The following is a 20,000-nucleotide window of genomic DNA, read 5'->3' as shown; positions in this document are numbered from 1 at the left end:
CCTTGATATACTGGTGTTGTTTAGAGACACTGATCTATCAAGAGCATCCGTCTGTCTTACTCCTTCCTCTCTATCAGTCTGTCACTGTGAGAAGTGTTAGACTGTTGGTCGGTGTTAGTCCATAGTGATGGTGGCAAAATAGCCCCCCTTCTTCTCCCTCCATCACTTGCTCTCTCGCTTTGTCTCTCTCCAGAGAGATGTAACCCAGATTTCAAAATGAATTGCTGCCTATTCCTCTCTCCCTCCCTCTCCTCTCTCTCTCTCTCCTATCCCGTCTTCCTCTTGGTAAAACAGAATGAATCTTGAAAAGAGATTTCCATCTCTCCATCTCTTCTCCCTCTTCACCCTGTGTGGGTTAACTTAACGGATACATAGCAGTCCACTCCTCCTCTGTCTTCTCTCGTTCTTGGAAAGCTTCAATCTCATCCCTTGTTACTTGCTCTTTTTTTGTAGGCAGCTCTTTTCCCAGCTCTTCCTCCCAGCTCTTCGTCCCTGATCTTCCTCCCTGCCACCACTTGCCTTTCTCTCTCTCTTTCCTTCACTTTTTCTTTTTTGACGTGACCAGTGACAGGTTCAGAGCGATAGCAGGCTGCCTATCAAAGGAGGAGAGATAAAGAGAGGGGGAGAGGAAGAGTAGAAGCCTGCTCTTTGATCAAGTCTGTCAGCCCAAACAACCACAAATACAGGTAATGTTTTCTCTTTCTCTTTGTTTCTCCCTCTCTCCTTCCACTTCTATCTCCCAAGCAGCTTTCCACTCTGTTCCTTATTTGTTGAGGATTTCCTTTTTTTCTTGAATTAGTTTGTTCTGTTTCTGTGTTCTTTCAGCCCTCCCTGTCTCTGGTATTCACCCATTGGATCGATTTCCTCCATCTTCCGGTGTGCCATAATCATTTCAACAGGTCCTGTTTGCTATGCTGTACGCTCTCGGCTTATTTACTTATTCATTCAATCTCTGTTGTGGTTTCATTTATCATTTAGCAGTCTGCTACTCCTCTTCTCTCAGTTAAATATTTCACATTTCCTCACGTTTGACTCATATAGACTGTGCATGAGAATACAGTCCAAACTTTTATGGAGAAATGAACACAATATCAAATCAGGACAAAGAGGAAGGAGACAAGGACAGAGAGGGTACCAGTTCTAATATTGGAGTAGTGTGGGGGGGTGCAGCAGGAGGTGCAGTTGACATGTGATAAGGGTGTTTGGTTGTCAGGGCAACTCAGGGTGTTTGGTTGTCAGGGGAATGTGGGAGGTTGGCGTGGCGTGGCGATGAGGATAGATGGGGTGAGAGAGAGAAAGCGAGCGAGTATGAAGTGGGACATATGTGGGACACAGTGTGAATTTCACTAATCGTTCTGTGTCTCTGGGTCTCTGAGGAGAGCTCTGTCTCAATGTGTGAATTAACCTCTCTCTTTTTTATACATTCTCTCTCCCTCCCTCTCCCTCTGCTCATCCCTCTGTCCCCTGTCTGGGTCCTTTTATTCTCTCTCTCTCTCTCTCTCTCTCTCTCTCTCTCTCTCTCTCTCTCTCTCTCTCTCTCTCTCTCTCTCTCTCTCTCTCTCTCTCTCTCTCTCTCTCTCTCCCTCTCCCTCTGCTCATCCCTCTGTCCCCTGTCTGGGTCCTTTTATTCTCTCTCTCTCTCTCTCTCTCTCTTACTACTATGCACCCATCTCATCTCCAACTGTCCTCTACCATCCTCTCTCTCCCTCTCCCCTCTCCTCCCATCCCTCCTCTCCATCACCTCTCCTTTCCCCTCTCCTCCCATCCCTCCAGGCAGCATGTCTACTCCTGTGTCCCCGTCCCCTTCCCTCTCCCCCCTGACCCTGGCCTCCCCCGTGGCCACCCCTGGGGCCTCTCCCCTGCCCTCCCCTCTCACCCAGCCTCCCAGGGTGCCAGTGTTCCAGAGGAAGGGGGCGCTGAAACACAAGAGGATCATCGAGGTCAAGGACCACCAGTTCACCGCTCGCTTCTTCAAACAGCCCACCTTCTGCAGCCACTGCACTGACTTCATCTGGTAAATACACACACACAGCAAAATACACACACACACAGCACACACAAAAATACACACACACACATAGCGAAATACACACACAGCGAAATACACACACACACAGCAAAATACACACACACACATAGCGAAATACACACACAGCGAAATACACACACACAGCGAAATACACACACACAGCAAAATACACACACACAGCGAAATACACACACACAGCGAAATACACACACACAGCGAAATACACACACACAGCGAAATACACACACAGCGAAATACACACACACAGCGAAATACACACACACAGCGAAATACGCACACACAGCGAAATACGCACACACAGCGAAATACACACACACAGCGAAATACACACACACAGCGAAATACACACACACACACACAGCGAAATACACACACACAGCGAAATACACACACACAGCGAAATACACACACACAGCGAAATACACACACACAGCGAAATACACACACACACACACAGCGAAATACACACACACAGCGAAATACACACACACAGCTAAATACACACACACAGCGAAATACACACACACAGCGAAATACACACACACAGCGAAATACACACACACAGCGAAATACACACACACAGCGAAATACACACACACACACACAGCGAAATACACACACACACACACAGTGAAATACACACACACAGCGAAATACACACACACACAGCAAAATACACACACACAGCGAAATACACACACACAGCGAAATACACACACACACAGCAAAATACACACACACAGCGAAATACACACACAGCTCAATACACACTTAAGGAAATACACACACAGCGAAATAAACACACACAGCGAAATACACACACAGCGAAATACACACACACAGCTAAATACACACACAGCTAAACACACACACGGCTAAATACACACACACAGCTAAATACACACACAGCGAAATACACACACAGCGAAATACACACACAGCGAAATACACACACACAGCTAAATACACACACAGCTAAACACACACACGGCTAAATACACACACACAGCTAAATACACACACAGCTAAATACACACACAGCGAAATACACACACACAGCTAAATACACACACAGCTAAACACACACACGGCTAAATACACACACACAGCTAAATACACACACAGCTAAACACACACACGGCTAAATACACACACACAGCTAAATACACACACAGCGAAATACACACACACAGCTAAATACACACACACAGCTAAATACACACACAGCTAAATACACACACAGCTAAACACACACACGGCTAAATACACACACAGCTAAATACACACAACAGAAAACATGCTTCACTAGTTCCCAGCTCGCCTCTGCAAACATCCCACAAACTGCAGCCCCTGCACAGCCTTCACCTGGTAACCCACACTCACACACACACATTATGAATCAGCAGAAACCCACACTTACACACACTTTATGAATCTGCAGAAACCCACACTTAAAATAACATTATGAATCTGCAGAAACCCACACTTACAATCACATTATGAATCTGCAGAAACCCACACTAACACACACATTATGAATCTGCAGAAACCCACACTAACACACACATTATGAATCTGCAGAAACCCACACTTAAAATAACATTATGTATCTGCAGAAACCCACACTTACAATCACATTATGAATTTGCAGAAACCCACACTTACACACACATTATGAATCTGCCGAAGCCCACACTTACACACACATTATGAATCTGCAGAAACCCACACTTACACACACATTATGAATCTGCAGAAACCCACACTTACACACACATTATGAATCTGCAGAAACCCACACTAACACACACATTATGACTCTGCAGAAACCCACACTTACACACACATTATGAATCTGCAGAAACCCACACTTACACACACATTATGAATCTGCAGAAACCTACACTTACACACACATTATGAATCTACAAAAACCCACACTTACACACACATTATGAATCTGCAAAAACCCACACTTACACACACATTATGAATCTGCAGAAACCCACACTTACACACACATTATGAATCTGCAGAAACCCACACTTACACACACATTATGTATCTGCAGAAACCCACACTAACACACACATTATGAATCTGCAAAAACCCACACTTACACACACATTATGAATCTGCAAAAACCCACACTTACACACACATTATGAATCTGCAAAAACCCACACTTACACACACATTATGAATCTGCAAAAACCCACACTTACACACACATTATGAATCTGCAAAAACCCACACTTACACACACATTATGAATCTGCAGAAACCCACACTTACACACACATTATGAATCTGCAAAAACCCACACTTACACACACATTATGAATCTGCAGAAACCCACAATTACAAACACTCCAGGTCTCAATAGTTCACTGGCCACCTCTTCAATCTTCCCACTAACTCTAAAACTGCAGCCACAGCACCAACTTCATCTGGCAAAACACACACACGCCACTAGACAGGACAGTGTGTGTACACAGACACAAAACACACACAGTAACACACGTGTTCATGCTCACACAGCCACCATACATGACCCAAGACTGGTTGGAACCCCAGTATCACCTACAGTAAGCTCATTCTGGCAGACACACCCAAAGCAGGCCAGTGTAGAATCTGTGTGTGCACGTCTCTGTGCGTGGATGTGTGTGGACATATGGTGGAGAGGGTAGGCTGAGTGCAGGCCTCTCCTCTAGCCAACAGCCTCTGGGAAGTTTGCAGTACATTTCGGTGAATGACTGTCAAAGTTACAGTCTGATTATTTAACTAAGGAAAGATAGATATGGTAGCGCTCTCTCAGATTTTGGTTTGGTCGTTTAAAAATACACATCACAAAAATACCATAGCACTCCAGACAGCAGTCTTCCACACGAGTTACAGGCATCTCTGCATCTCTCCCTGTGGAGATTCTACTGGTTTCCTACAATAGACACAGTTCAAATCACATCCTCTAGGGCTGTATACTATTGACAACAAACACCAGGGGATTGAAAGGAGACTTTCCATTGTCAATATTCTGCCTGCAGGGCCTTTGTCGAGACTTCACAGGGTCTCCTCTCCATTCCCCTGGTACAAGAATAGATCGCTACACATTATCATATGACAGCCATGTATATGTGGTGGATGTATGGCCAAATAAATAGATATGTATCTTTATTCTGATTCAGAGGGGTTGGTTTAAATGAGGAAGACACATTTCAGTTGAATGCATTCAGTTGTACAATTGACTAGGTAGTCAGTTTCCCTTTCCCTACTTTCCTAATATAATAGGATTCTCCAGATAGATGATTTTGGCTTGTCTTCTGTCCTGTCATCCTATGACCATCAGGTGGTGCTGTTTGGCCTGTCTACTGTAGCTCTGCCTCTCTGGCACTCTCTGGTGGACAGTACAAAGAACTGTCATAGTACTGAACCACCTAGAGTGGTTTACACTCCTCGTCTCCTCTCCTTCATCTGTGCTGATATGGAAACACTGGAGAGGTGAAACCAATATGACGGATGTCATTTCCCCTCCTTCGCTAGGTCACAAGCTTGTCGTTGTCAGACAGTGCAAATGAAGGAGAGGAGATTAGAGGAGAGGAGAGGAGAGGAGAGGAGAGGAGAGGAGAGGAGAGGAGAGGAGAGGAGAGGAGAGGAGAGGAGAGGAGAGGAGAGGAGAGGAGAGGAGAGGAGAGGAGAACTCTGTGACTATTGAGATGAACCTGGGGGGGGGTACTTCAGTGTGATCCTCAAGGGCCCTCTCTCTGTAGGGTGTTGTTCTCCCACCTCTCTGCTGCTTACCTTTTAATTAGCAGCTGATTCACAGTCAGTAAACTGGCTGAGTGGACTCTTTAGCCAATCAATAGCTTTAATTATTCAATTAAGATCTAAGGAGACAGGAAAGCAGAAGACTGCAACTCTGGAAGAAGTGGAACAGGAGGAGGAGAAGGAGGGGGAGGAAGAGGAACAGGAAGAGGAGAAGGAGGGGGAGGAAGAGGAACAGGAAGAGGAGAAGGAGGGGGAGGAAGAGAAGGGGGGGGGTGGGTTAGGAGTGGGTGTATGTGTGTTTGGTGTGTGTGTGAGACAGGCAATAACCCCACTCCCCCCTCTCTCTCCTAGTTGACCTGATCAGCACTACAGTAAGTGTAGTAATCTATGTCCTGCAGCTCACTCTCAGACTCTCACTGTATTTCTGCTGTTTTATTCCAGAAAAGCTGTCACAAGGACATGTTTTTGCCACAACAACCCATAATTCTGAGGGTTTCTGCTGATGCGTCCTTGTCGGCTGCTGTTATTTGATAAAACAAAAGAAGGAGCCATATCTATAAGTGCGATAGTCATCTTGATTTTTTAACATTGGATTATTCGTGGTTTACAGCACTGCACCAAATGATGCACCTCTTTCTGTTCAGGCCCATCTGCTCATCTTCCACTGAGCAGGCCAGTCCTTTCAGTTGTGTGGTTTGTAAGATCAGTGATGGTTTCTGTGTTGTTATGGTTTGTTCCACACAGGGGAATTGGAAAGCAGGGATTTCAATGTCAAGGTAAGGATTATTGGATCATAAATTATAATTAATCAGCCGATCATTTCCGCTTTTTTTACGACACATTTTACAAATGCATTTGTCCAAAGACGTTAACAGCAATTATACCATTGATGAAGGAATATTTTATCTTGGTATTGATTGATGCATTGTGTTTTTGACATTGAACCCCTAGTGAACAATCTGGATCACAATGACATTCAGCAGTTAGTTTTTTTATTTGACAAAGACTAGAACACACACATTGTCCACATTATTCTTGGAATCAGATGAGGTTTTTATAAACAGGGATCAAATGGATTTGGATGTAGTAATGTGTCTTTCTGCTCTGTGTTTTGTGGCAGTGTGCAGTTTCTCTGTCCACAAGCGATGTCATGAGTATGTAACCTTCACCTGTCCTGGAGCCCCCACTGCTCCTACAGAAGTGAGTCAATCTTCCCCCTTCTCCCAGCTTTTACACTCACCTTCCATCCCTCCTTCCTCCCTTCCATCCCTCCTCCCATATCCATCCATCATTCCAGACAGCCGCACACACACACACACACACACACACACACACACACACACACCTGTCCCTCTGTCTGTCATTCCCTTCCTCCACTGCGCCTTTACTGTCATTTATCCTTATAAAGATCTTTACGTCTCTCCATCTATTCATCCCTCCACTCCACACTTCACCTTTTCAGGCCTCCCTCCCTCCTCCCTTTATCTTGCCAATCCATCCAGAGAGAGGAAGAGAAAGAGAGAGAATGACAGAGAAGATAAAACAAAGAGGAGGGAGGAGGAGTGAGGGATCCAGGTTGAGAGGGGGAGGAAGACTGAGAGACATGAGCAGAGGTAGAGAGTGTGAACAGATTGCTCTCTCTCTCTGTCTCTCTTTGGGATTTCAAAGAGGTTTGTCTTTTTTCAGACTTTTATCTGCCAGCTAAATAAACTGGATCAGAAATTAGGTCAGAGAGAGAGAGAGGGGAGAGAGAGAGAGAGAGAGAGAGAGAGAGAGAGAGAGAGAGAGAGAGAGAGAGAGGGAGAGGAGAGGGAGAGGGAGAGGGAGAGGGAGAGGGAGAGGGAGGGAGAGGGAGAGGGAGAGGGAGAGGGAGAGGGAGAGGGAGAGAGAGAGAGAGAGAGAGAGAGAGAGAGAGAGAGAGAGAGAGAGAGAGAGAGAGAGAGAGCACACTATTGAGTGTATGTGTGTGTGTATGCAAGGGAGAACGATTGACAGGGTGGAATTGGGAGGAAGAGCTTGGCTCAGAAACTGCCTGATGGAGAGAGAGCGAGAGTTGGCAGAGAATGAAAGAGGCGGGGGGTGTTCTCAAAGTTAAGCTCAAAGGGTGTGAGATGGGGTTTGGGGAGTAGAGAGGGTGAGGAGAGGAAGACAGACAGAGAGGAAGGGGATGTGGACGGGGAAGAAACTGATAAGCTGAAAAGCAGATAGAGATGATTCAGGCTTCCCCAGGAACACATTCATTAACATATCGAACTCTCTTCCCAGCAGAGAAATGTTATTGGTTGTCATGAATATACCACTCTCAAACTCTCCCTCATTTCTCCTCATTTCCCCCCCTGTCTGTCTCAATGCTTATCACAACACATAAACACGAGGATGTTCTTCTCTCAATGACTTACTACTCTCTGTCTGTCTGTCTGTCTGTCTCAATGACTTACTACTCTCTGTCTGTCTGTCTGTCTGTCTCAATGACTTACTACTCTCTGTCTGTCTGTCTGTCTCAATGACTTACTACTCTGTCTGTCTGTCTGTCTGTCTCAATGACTTACTACTCTCTGTCTGTCTGTCTGTCTGTCTCAATGACTTACTACTCTCTGTCTGTCTGTCTGTCTGTCTCAATAACTTACTACTCTCTGTCTGTCTGTCTGAATAACTTACTACTCTCTGTCTGTCTGTCTGAATAACTTACTACTCTCTGTCTGTCTGTCTGAATAACTTACTACTCTCTGTCTGTCTGTCTGAATGACTTACTACTCTCTGTCTGTCTGTCTGTCTGTCTCAATGACTTACTACTCTCTGTCTGTCTGTCTGAATAACTTACTACTCTCTGTCTGTCTGTCTGAATAACTTACTACTCTCTGTCTGTCTGTCTGTCTGTCTGTCTGAATAACTTACTACTCTCTGTCTGTCTGTCTGTCTGAATAACTTACTACTCTCTGTCTGTCTGTCTGAATAACTTACTACTCTCTGTCTGTCTGTCTGAATAACTTACTACTCTGTCTGTCTGTCTGTCTGTCTGAATAACTTACTACTCTCTGTCTGTCTGTCTGTCTGTCTGTCTGAATAACTTACTACTCTCTGTCTGTCTGTCTGAATAACTTACTACTACTGTCTGAATAACTTACTACTCTCTGTCTGTCTGTCTGTCTGTCTGTCTGTCTGTCTGTCTGTCTGTCTGTCTGTCTGTCTGTCTGTCTGTCTGTCTGTCTGTCTGTCTGTCTGTCTGAATAACTTACTACTCTCATGTCTGTCTGTCTGTCTGAATAACTTACTACTCTCTGTCTGTCTGTCTGTCTGTCTGTCTGTCTGTCTGTCTGTCTGTCTGTCTGTCTGTCTGTCTGTCTGTCTGTCTGTCTGTCTGTCTGTCTGTCTGTCTGTCTGTCTGTCTGTCTGTCTGTCTGTCTGTCTGTCTGTCTGTCTGTCTGTCTGTCTGTCTGTCTGTCTGTCTGAATAACTTACTACTCTCATGTCTGTCTGAATAACTTACTACTCTCATGTCTGTCTGAATGACTTACTACTCTCTGTCTGTCTGTCTGTCTGTCTGTCTGTCTGTCTGTCTGTCTGTCTGTCTGTCTGTCTGTCTGTCTGTCTGTCTGTCTGTCTGTCTGTCTGTCTGTCTGTCTGTCTGTCTCAATGACTTACTACTCTCTGTCTGTCTGTCTGTCTGTCTGTCTGTCTGTCTGTCTGTCTGTCTGTCTGTCTGTCTGTCTGTCTGTCTGTCTGTCTGTCTGTCTGTCTGTCTGTCTGTCTGAATAACTTACTACTCTCTGTCTGTCTGTCTGTCTGTCTGAATAACTTACTACTCTCATGTCTGTCTGAATAACTTACTACTCTCATGTCTGTCTGAATGACTTACTACTCTCTGTCTGTCTGTCTGTCTGTCTGTCTGTCTGTCTGTCTGTCTGTCTGTCTGTCTGTCTGTCTGTCTGTCTGTCTGTCTGTCTGTCTGTCTGTCTGTCTGTCTCAATGACTTACTACTCTCTGTCTGTCTGTCTGTCTGAATAACTTACTACTCTCATGTCTGTCTGTCTGAATAACTTACTACTCTCATGTCTGTCTTTCTGTCTCAATGACTTACTACTCTCTGTCTGTCCGTCTGAATAACTTACTACTCTCATGTCTGTCTGTCTGTCTCAATAACTTACTACTCTCATGTCTGTCTTTCTGTCTCAATGACTTACTACTCTCTGTCTGTCCGTCTGAATAACTTACTACTCTCTGTCTGTCTGTCTGTCTGTCTGTCTGTCTGTCTGTCTGTCTGTCTGTCTGTCTGTCTGTCTGTCTGTCTGTCTGTCTGTCTGTCTCAATGACTTACTACTCTCTGTCTGTCTGTCTGTCTGAATAACTTACTACTCTCATGTCTGTTTGTCTGAATAACTTACTACTCTCATGTCTGTCTTTCTGTCTCAATGACTTACTACTCTCTGTCTGTCCGTCTGAATAACTTACTACTCTCATGTCTGTCTGTCTGTCTCAATAACTTACTACTCTCATGTCTGTCTGTCTGTCTGTCTGTCTCAATAACTTACTACTCTCATGTCTGTCTGTCTGAATGACTTACTCCTCTCATGTCTCTCTCTGTCTGTCTCATTGACTTACTACACTCATGTCTGTCTGTCTCAATTACTTACTACTCTCCTGTCTGTCTGTCTCAATGACTTACTACTCTTATGTCTGTCTGTTTCAATGATACTACTCTCATGTCTGTCTGTCTGTCTGAATGACTTACTCCTCTCATGTCTCTCTCTGTCTGTCTCATTGACTTACTACTCTCATGTCTGTCCCAATGACTTACTACTCTCATGTCTGTCTGTTTCAATGATACTACTCTCATGTCTGTCTGTCACATTGGCTTACTACTCTCATGTCTGTCTCAATGACTTACTCCTCTCATGTCTGTACCAATGACTTACTACTCTCATGTCTATCTGTCTCAATGGCTTACTACTCTCATGTCTGTCTGTCTCAATGACTTGCTACTCTCATGTCTGTCCCAATGACTTACTACTCTCATGTCTGTCTGTTTCAATGATACTACTCTCATGTCTGTCTGTCTGTCTGAATGACTTACTCCTCTCATATCTCTCTCTGTCTGTCTGAATGACTTACTCCTCTCATGTCTCTCTCTGTCTGTCTGAATGACTTACTCCTCTCATGTCTCTCTCTGTCTGTCTGAATGACTTACTCCTCTCATGTCTCTCTCTGTCTGTCTGAATGACTTACTCCTCTCATGTCTCTCTCTGTCTGTCTGAATGACTTACTCCTCTCATGTCTCTCTCTGTCTGTCTGAATGACTTACTCCTCTCATGTCTGTCTGAATGACTTACTCCTCTCATGACTCTCTCTGTCTGTCTGAATGACTTACTCCTCTCATGTCTCTCTCTCTGTCTGTCTGAATGACTTACTCCTCTCATGTCTCTCTCTGTCTATCTGAATGACTTACTCCTCTCATGTCTCTCTCTGTCTGTCTGAATGACTTATTCATCTCATGTCTCTCTCTCATGTCTGTCTGAATGACTTACTCCTCTCATGTCTCTGTCTGTCTGTCTGAATGACTTACTCCTCTCATGTCTCTCTCTGTCTGTCTGAATGACTTACTCCTCTCATGTCTGTCTGAATGACTTACTCCTCTCATGTCTCTCTCTTGCTGTCTGAATGACTTACTCCTCTCATGTCTGTCTGAATGACTTACTCCTCTCATGACTCTCTCTGTCTGTCTGAATGACTTACTCCTCTCATGTCTCTCTCTCTGTCTGTCTGAATGACTTACTCCTCTCATGTCTCTCTCTGTCTGTCTGAATGACTTACTCCTCTCATGTCTCTCTCTGTCTGTCTGAATGACTTATTCATCTCATGTCTCTCTCTCATGTCTGTCTGAATGACTTACTCCTCTCATGTCTCTCTCTGTCTGTCTGAATGACTTACTCCTCTCATGACTCTCTCTGTCTGTCTGAATGACTTACTCCTCTCATGTCTCTCTCTGTCTGTCTGAATGACTTACTCCTCTCATGTCTCTCTCTGTCTGTCTGAATGACTTACTCCTCTCATGTCTCTCTCTGTCTGTCTGAATGACTTACTCCTCTCATGTCTCTCTCTGTCTGTCTGAATGACTTACTCCTCTCATGTCTGTTTGTCTGTCTGTCTCTTTCTCTCTCTCAGGACTTGAAGAGTAAACACAGATTTCGACCTCAGACCTACACTTCTCCAACGTTCTGTGATCACTGTGGTTCTCTGCTCTATGGCCTTATCCAACAGGGCATGAAATGCTCCTGTAAGTAACCAGACGTTCTGTTTCAAGTTTTATTAGCCAAAATGCTGACTTGCAGGTTCCTTCTCGACATTGGAACAGCAATAAGACATAATAAAAGATGAGAATACCAACATAAAGTAAATGTCTCAGTAGAAGAGAATAAATGTTTTAGCATCAGTATAATACAGGAAGGCACAAGTTATAGTCCAACATTTACATGTGTTCTGGGGACGGGGGGATTGGGGGGAAAGTGTTTCAATTGTGCACTATTTATCAATCATAATAAGAGCAGCAGTTGTGATGTGTGTTTAGCATGAATGTAAAGTATATGTGTGTGAGTGGTTTCTTACCACGTGTTATTATCTCTCTGTGTGTGTGTGTGTTGGTGTGTACTAAGGTTCTTGTGGTCTGTCCAAACTACAGGTTGTGAGATGAACCACTGTCTGTGTAAGCAGGATGAACCTTATCGTGTTGACTGGAAGTGGTCTATACTTGTGTGCATGTACTACAGGTTGTGAGATGAATGTCCACAAGCGTGGTGTAAAGAGCCTGGTGCCCAGCCTGTGTCACCCGTCAAGATAGAGGCATACAGAGAAGAGAGGCAGGATCCACCTGACCGTCACGGGGTGTTGTCCCTAACCACTGAAAGAGGAGGAGACATACAAAAGTTCTCAGCCTTTAGGAGACACTCTAGAGAGGGCTTAGATCACAGGTCAACACTGATAGAGGGGAGAAGGGTTTAACCACTGACAGAGTCTGTCATCCTAACCACTGATAGAGGGGGTTTACATGTCTCTGTCACCCGGTGGTGTTGTCCCTAACCACTGATAGAGGTCTCTGTCACCCGGTGGTGTTGTCCCTAACCACTGATAGAGGGGTTTACATGTCTCTGTCACCCGGTGGTGTTAACCACTGATAGAGACCCATACCCGGTGGTGTTGTCCCTAACCACTGATAGAGAGGGGTTTACATGTCTCTGTCACCCGGTGGTGTTGTCCCTAACCACTGATAGAGAGGGTTTACATGTCTCTGTCACCCGGTGGTGTTGTCCCTAACCACTGATAGAGAGGGTTTACATGTCTCTGTCACCCGGTGGTGTTGTCCCTAACCACTGATAGAGAGGGTTTACATGTCTCTGTCACCCGGTGGTGTTGTCCCTAACCACTGATAGAGAGGGTTTACATGTCTCTGTCACCCGGTGGTGTTGTCCCTAACCACTGATAGAGGCGGTTTACATGTCTCTGTCACCCGGTGGTGTTGCCCCTAACCACTGATAGAGACAGGGTTTACATGTCTCTGTCACCCGGTGGTGTTGCCCCTAACCACTGATAGAGACAGGGTTTACATGTCTCTGTCACCCGGTGGTGTTGTCCCTAACCACTGATAGAGACAGGGTTTACATGTCTCTGTCACCCGGTGGTGTTGTCCCTAACCACTGATAGAGACTTGGGTTTACATGTCTCTGTCACCTGGTGTTGTCCCTAACCACTGATAGAGACAGGGTTTACATGTCTCTGTCACCCGGTGGTGTTGCCCTAACCACTGATAGAGACAGGGTTTACATGTCTCTGTCACCCGGTGGTGTTGTCCCTAACCACTGATAGAGAGGGTTTACATGTCTCTGTCACCCGGTGGTGTTGTCCCTAACCACTGATAGAGACAGGGTTTACATGTCTCTGTCACCCGGTGGTGTTGTCCCTAACCACTGATAGAGACAGGGTTTACATGTCTCTGTCACCCGGTGGTGTTGTCCCTAACCACTGATAGAGACAGGGTTTACATGTCTCTGTCACCCGGTGTCCAATAACCACTGATAGACCCTAGAAGGGTTTACATGTCTCTGTCACCCGGTGGTGTTGTCCTAACCACTGATAGAGACAGGGTTTACATGTCCCCATTCTCGAGCCCGGCCAGTAGGGGTGGTGTTGTCAACCACTGTGAGACAGGGTTTACATGTCTCTGTCACCCGGTGGTGGCTGCCCCTAACCACTGTGTTGTCCCTAACCACTGGACAGGGTTTACATGTCTCTGTCACCCGGTGGTGTTGTCCCTAACCACTGATAGAGACAGGGTTTACATGTCTCTGTCACCCGGGTGTTGTCCCTAACCACTGATAGAGACAGGGTTTACATGTCTCTGTCACCCGGTGGTGTTGTCCCTAACCACTGATAGAGACAGGGTTTACATGTCTCTGTCACCCGGTGGTGTTGTCCCTAACCACTGATAGAGACAGGGGTTACATGTCTCTGTCACCCGGTGGTGTTGTCCCTAACCACTGATAGAGACAGGGTTTACATGTCTCTGTCACCCAGGTGGTGTTGTCCCTAACCACTGATAGAGACAGGGTTTACATGTCTCTGTCACCCGGTGGGATGTTGTCCCTAACCACTGATAGAGACAGGGTTTACATGTCTCTGTCACCCGTGGTGTTGTCCTCTAACCACTGATAGAGACAGGGTTTACATGTCTCTGTCACCTGGTGTTGTCCACTGATAGAGACAGGGTTTACATGGGGTGAATTTACTCCCTAACATGTCTCATGTCTCTGTCACCCTCTCATGTGGTGTTGTCCCTAACCACTGATAGAGACAGGGTTTACATGTCTCTGTCACCCGGTGGTGTTGTCCCTAACCACTGATAGAGACAGGGTTACATGTCTCTGTCACCCGGTGGTGTTGTCCCTAACCACTGATAGAGACAGGGTTTACATGTCTCTGTCACCCGGTGGTGTTGTCCCTAACCACTGATAGAGACAGGGTTTACATGTCTCTGTCACCCGGTGGTGTTGTCCCTAACCACTGATAGAGACAGGGTTTACATGTCTCTGTCACCCGGTGGTGTTGTCCCTAACCACTGATAGAGACAGGGGTTACATGTCTCTGTCACCCGGTGGTGTTGTCCCTAACCACTGATAGAGAGGGTTTACATGTCTCTGTCACCCCCTAACCACTGATAGTGTCTCTGTGTTGTCCCTAACCACTGATAGAGACAGGGTTTACATGTCTCTGTCACCCGGTGGTGTTGTCCCTAACCACTGATAGAGAATGGGTTTACATGTCTCTGTCACCCGGTGGTGTTGTCCCTAACCACTGATAGAGACAGGGTTTACATGTCTCTGTCACCCGGTGGTGTTGTCCCTAACCACTGATAGAGACAGGTCACCTCTGTTTCCCTACATGTCTCTGTCACCCGGTGGTGTTGTCCCTAACCACTGATAGAGACAGGGTTTACATGTCTCTGTCACCCGGTGGTGTTGTCCCTAACCACTGATAGAGACATGGTCACCCGTTTTGTCCCTAACCACTGATAGAGAAGGGTTTACATCTCTGTCACCCGGTGGTGTTGTCCCTAACCACTGATAGAGATGGTTTACATGTTTGTCACCCGGTGGTGTTGTCCCTAACCACTGATAGAGACAAGGGTTTACATGTCTGTCACCCGGTGGTGTTGTCCCTAACCACTGATAGAGACAGGGTTTGGTCACAGGGTGTTACATGTCTCTGTCACCCGGTGGTGTTGTCCCTAACCACTGATAGAGACATGGGTTGTTGTCCCTAACCACTGTAGAGAGGGGTTTACATGTCTGTCACCCGGTGGTGTTGTCCCTAACCACTGATAGAGACAGGGTTTACATGTCTCTGTCACCCGGTGGTGTTGTCCCTAACCACTGATAGAGAGGGTTTACATGTCTCTGTCACCCGGTGGTGTTGTCCCTAACCACTGATAGAGACAGGGTTTACATGTCTCTGTCACCCGGTGGTGTTGTCCCTAACCACTGATAGAGAGGGTTTACATGTCTCTGTCACCCGGTGGTGTTGTCCCTAACCACTGATCTGTCTGTCACCCGGTGGTGTTGTCCACTAACCACTGATAGAGACAGGGTTTACATGTCTCTCTGTCACCCGGTGGTGTTGTCCCTAACCACTGATAGAGACAGGGTTTACATGTCTCTGGTGGTTTGTCCCTAACCACTGATAGAGACTTACTGTCTCTGTCACCCGGTGGTGTTGTCCCTAACCACTGATAGAGACAGGGTTTACATGTCTCTGTCACCCGGTGGTGTTGTCCCTAACCACTGATAGAGACAGGGTTTACATGTCTCTGTCTGTCACCCGGTGGTGTTGTCCCTAACCACTGATAGAGACAGGGTTTACATGTCTCTGTCACCCGGTGGTGTTGTCCCTAACCACTGATAGAGACTCATGTCTCTGTCACCCGGTGGTGTTGTCCCTAACCACTGATAGAGACAGGGTTTACATGTCTGTCACCCGGTGTCCCTAACCACTGATGAGACAGGGTTTACATGTTCTGTCCCCGGTGGTGTTGTCCCTAACCACTGATAGAGACAGGGTTTACATGTCTCTGTCACCCGGTGGTGTTGTCCCTAACCACTGATAGAGACAGGGTTTACATGTCTCTGTCACCCGGTGGTCCCTAACCACTGATAGAGACAGGGTGTCCCTAACCACTGATAGAGACAGGGTTTACATGTCTTTACTGTCACCCGGTGGTGTTGTCCCTAACCACTGATAGAGACAGGGTTTACATGTCTCTGTCACCCGGTGGTGTTGTCCCTAACCACTGATAGAGAGGGTTTTACATGTCTCTGTCACCCGGTGGTGTTGTCCCTAACCACTGATAGAGACAGGGTTTACATGTCTCTGTCACCCGGTGGTGTTGTCCCTAACCACTGATAGAGACAGGGTTTACATGTCTCTGTCACCCGGTGGTGTTGTCCCTAACCACTGATAGAGACAGGGTTTACATGTCTCTGTCACCCGGTGGTGTTGTCCCTAACCACTGATAGAGACAGGGTTTACATGTCTCTGTCACCCGGTGGTGTTGTCCCTAACCACTGATAGAGACAGGGTTTACATGTCTCTGTCACCCGGTGGTGTTGTCCCTAACCACTGATAGAGACAGGGTTTACATGTCTCTGTCACCCGGTGGTGTTGTCCCTAACCACTGATAGAGACAGGGTTTACATGTCTCTGTCACCCGGTGGTGTTGTCCCTAACCACTGATAGAGACAGGGTTTACATGTCTCTGTCACCCGGTGATAGAGACAGGGTGTTGTCACCCGGTGGTGTTGTCCCTACCACTGATAGAGACAGGGTTTACATGTCTCTGTCACCCGGTGGTGTTGTCCCTAACCACTGATAGAGACAGGGTTTACATGTCTCTGTCACCCGGTGGTGTTGTCCCTAACCACTGATAGAGACAGGGTTTACATGTCTCTGTCACCCGGTGGTGTTGTCCCTAACCACTGATAGAGACAGGGTTTACATGTAACCACTGATAGAGACAGGGTTTACATGTCTCTGTCACCCGGTGGTGTTGTCCCTAACCACTGATAGAGACAGGGTTTACATGTCTCTGTCACCCGGTGGTGTTGTCCCTAACCACTGATAGCCACTGGGACAGGGTTTACATGTCTCTGTCACCCGGTGGTGTTGCCCCTAACCACTGATAGAGACAGGGTTTACATGTCTCTGTCACCCGGTGTTGTCCCTAACCACTGATAGAGGGGTTTACATGTCCTGTCACCCGGTGGTGTTGTCCCTAACCACTGATAGAGGGGGTTTACATGTCTCTGTCACCCGGTGGTGTTGTCCCTAACCACTGATAGAGACAGGGTTTACATGTCTCTGTCACCCGGTGGTGTTGTCCCTAACCACTGATAGAGACAGGGTTTACATGTCTCTGTCACCCGGTGGTGTTGTCCCTAACCACTGATAGAGACAGGGTTTACATGTCTCTGTCACCCGGTGGTGTTGTCCCTAACCACTGATAGAGACAGGGTTTACATGTCTCTGTCACCCGGTGGTGTTGTCCCTAACCACTGATAGAGACAGGGTTTACATGTCTCTGTCACCCGGTGGTGTTGCCCCTAACCACTGATAGAGACAGTGGTTACATGTCCCTGTCACCCGGTGGTGTAAAGTACTAAGTAAAAATACTTTAAAGTCCTACTTAAGTCATTTTTTAGGCTATCTGTACTTTACTTTACTATATATATTTTGACAAATTTTACTTTTACTTCAATACATTCCTAAATAAAATAAGGTACTATTTTTACTCCATACATTTTCCCTGACACCCAAAATTACTTACATTTCGAATGCTTAGCAGGACATGATAATGGTCCAATTCACACACTTATCAATTGAACATCCCTGGTCATCCCTATTGCCTCTGATCTGCCAGACTCATTGAACACAAGTACTTCGTATGTAAATAATGTCTGAGTGTTGGAGTGTGCCCCTGGCTATCTGTAAAAAAATATATATATATATTTGAAAATTGTGCCATCTGGTTTGCTTAATATAAGGAATTTGAAATTATTTATACTTTTACTTTTACTTTTGATACTTAAGTATATTTAATAAACCAAATACTTTTAGACTTTTACTCAAGCAGTATTTTACAGGATGACTTTTAATTGAGTCATTTTCTATTAAAATAAGATTAAAATCTTATGGCTTAGATCCCGTTAACGGGATGATATGACAACAGCCAGTGAAATACATGTATCTTATACCATTTTAAAGGTAATCCTGTTGTTAATCCCACCACAGTGTCCGATTTCAAATAGGCTTTACAGTGAAAGCACCACAAATTATTATGTTAGGTGACCACCAACTCATAGAAAAACCCTGCCATTTTTCCAGCCAAAGAGGAATCACAAAAAGCACAAATAGAGATTAAATTAAACACTAACCTTTGATGATCTTCATCAGATGACATTTTACTCAAGTATGACAATTGGATACTTTTCCCACCACTGATGTCACCCTACCATTCGCACTGTCAGGTACTGACCACTAGGCGGAGTGGGGGAGCTGAATACAGGCACACACTCCCACAAGTCATGCTCTCTGTGGTGCATCTACAGATGCCATATCTTAATTTGATCATCCTATTGTAGCAGAATTTTCATGCACAGAAGGAATTGTAGACTTGTAGTGTTTTCAAGTTTAAACTGGCTTCTAAAGTTTGTAATTTCAGACTAGATTTGCCCTAATACAATTTTTATCATCCCCTACAATAATGTACATTCGTTATAATCAACATAATATTCACATTTCCTGTTGCTGCAGGATTATTTTCCTGCTGTAAGAAACTGGGTCAAATTAAGATCAGATGGCACCTGTATGGCCATCTATGCTATCCATTGTCTGACTCTGTTTCTCTGTCTCACTTTCTCTCTCTCACCCTCTCCCTCCCTCTTTCCCTCCACCCTCCTCGCTCCCCCCTCAGTGCGGGAGGCTCGTAACCTGATCCCCATGGACCCCAACGGTCTGTCTGACCCCTACGTGAAGCTCAAGCTAATCCCTGACCCCAAGAGCCAGAGCAAACAGAAGACCAAGACTATCCGCTCCACACTCAACCCCGTCTGGAACGAGAGCTTCATCTTGTGAGTGTGTGTGTGTGTGTGTGTGTGTGTGTGTGTGTGTGTGTGTGTGTGTGTGTGTGTGTGTGTGTGTGTGTGTGTGTGTGTGTGTGTGTGTGTGTGTGTGTGTGTGTGTGTGTGTGTGTGTGTGTGTGTGTGTGTGTGTGTGTGTGTGTGTGTGTGTGTGTGTGTGACTTTGTACATCATTAGGAGAATACCAGGGCAGTGGTTCGAGTGATCATGTTTGTGTGTGTGTGTACTAGTAGGTCTGGGAACTCTGCACAGGGAACTAGACTTGTGTTAGCCCCAGGAGCTTTATCTCAGTGGACTGACATGGTCTTGAGGTGTGCAGATGACTGGAGGTCGGATACCTGGTCGGTAACCTCCTTCACTCCCACCTCTCTCCCCAGCTCGGTGCGTGGGCGGCAGTGGGACCGTCGTCTGTCGGTGGAGGTGTGGGATTGGGATCGTACGTCTCGCAATGACTTCATGGGATCGCTGTCGTTCGGAGTGAGCGAGATATTCCGTCACTCAGTTAGCGG

The 20,000-nt window shown here is 46.0% G+C and overlaps 1 pseudogene; it reads left to right on the top strand.

Annotated features, from left to right (window-relative positions):
• The first annotated feature begins 325 nt into the window (after positions 1-325).
• The window catches only part of LOC123996820, a 33,372-nt pseudogene continuing 13,697 nt past the window's right edge, over positions 326-20,000 (top strand).

The sequence above is a fragment of the Oncorhynchus gorbuscha genome, linkage group LG15, assembly GCF_021184085.1.
Source record: "Oncorhynchus gorbuscha isolate QuinsamMale2020 ecotype Even-year linkage group LG15, OgorEven_v1.0, whole genome shotgun sequence".
Taxonomy (NCBI): domain Eukaryota; kingdom Metazoa; phylum Chordata; class Actinopteri; order Salmoniformes; family Salmonidae; genus Oncorhynchus; species Oncorhynchus gorbuscha.
This window is presented reverse-complemented; position numbering and strand designations above follow the sequence as displayed.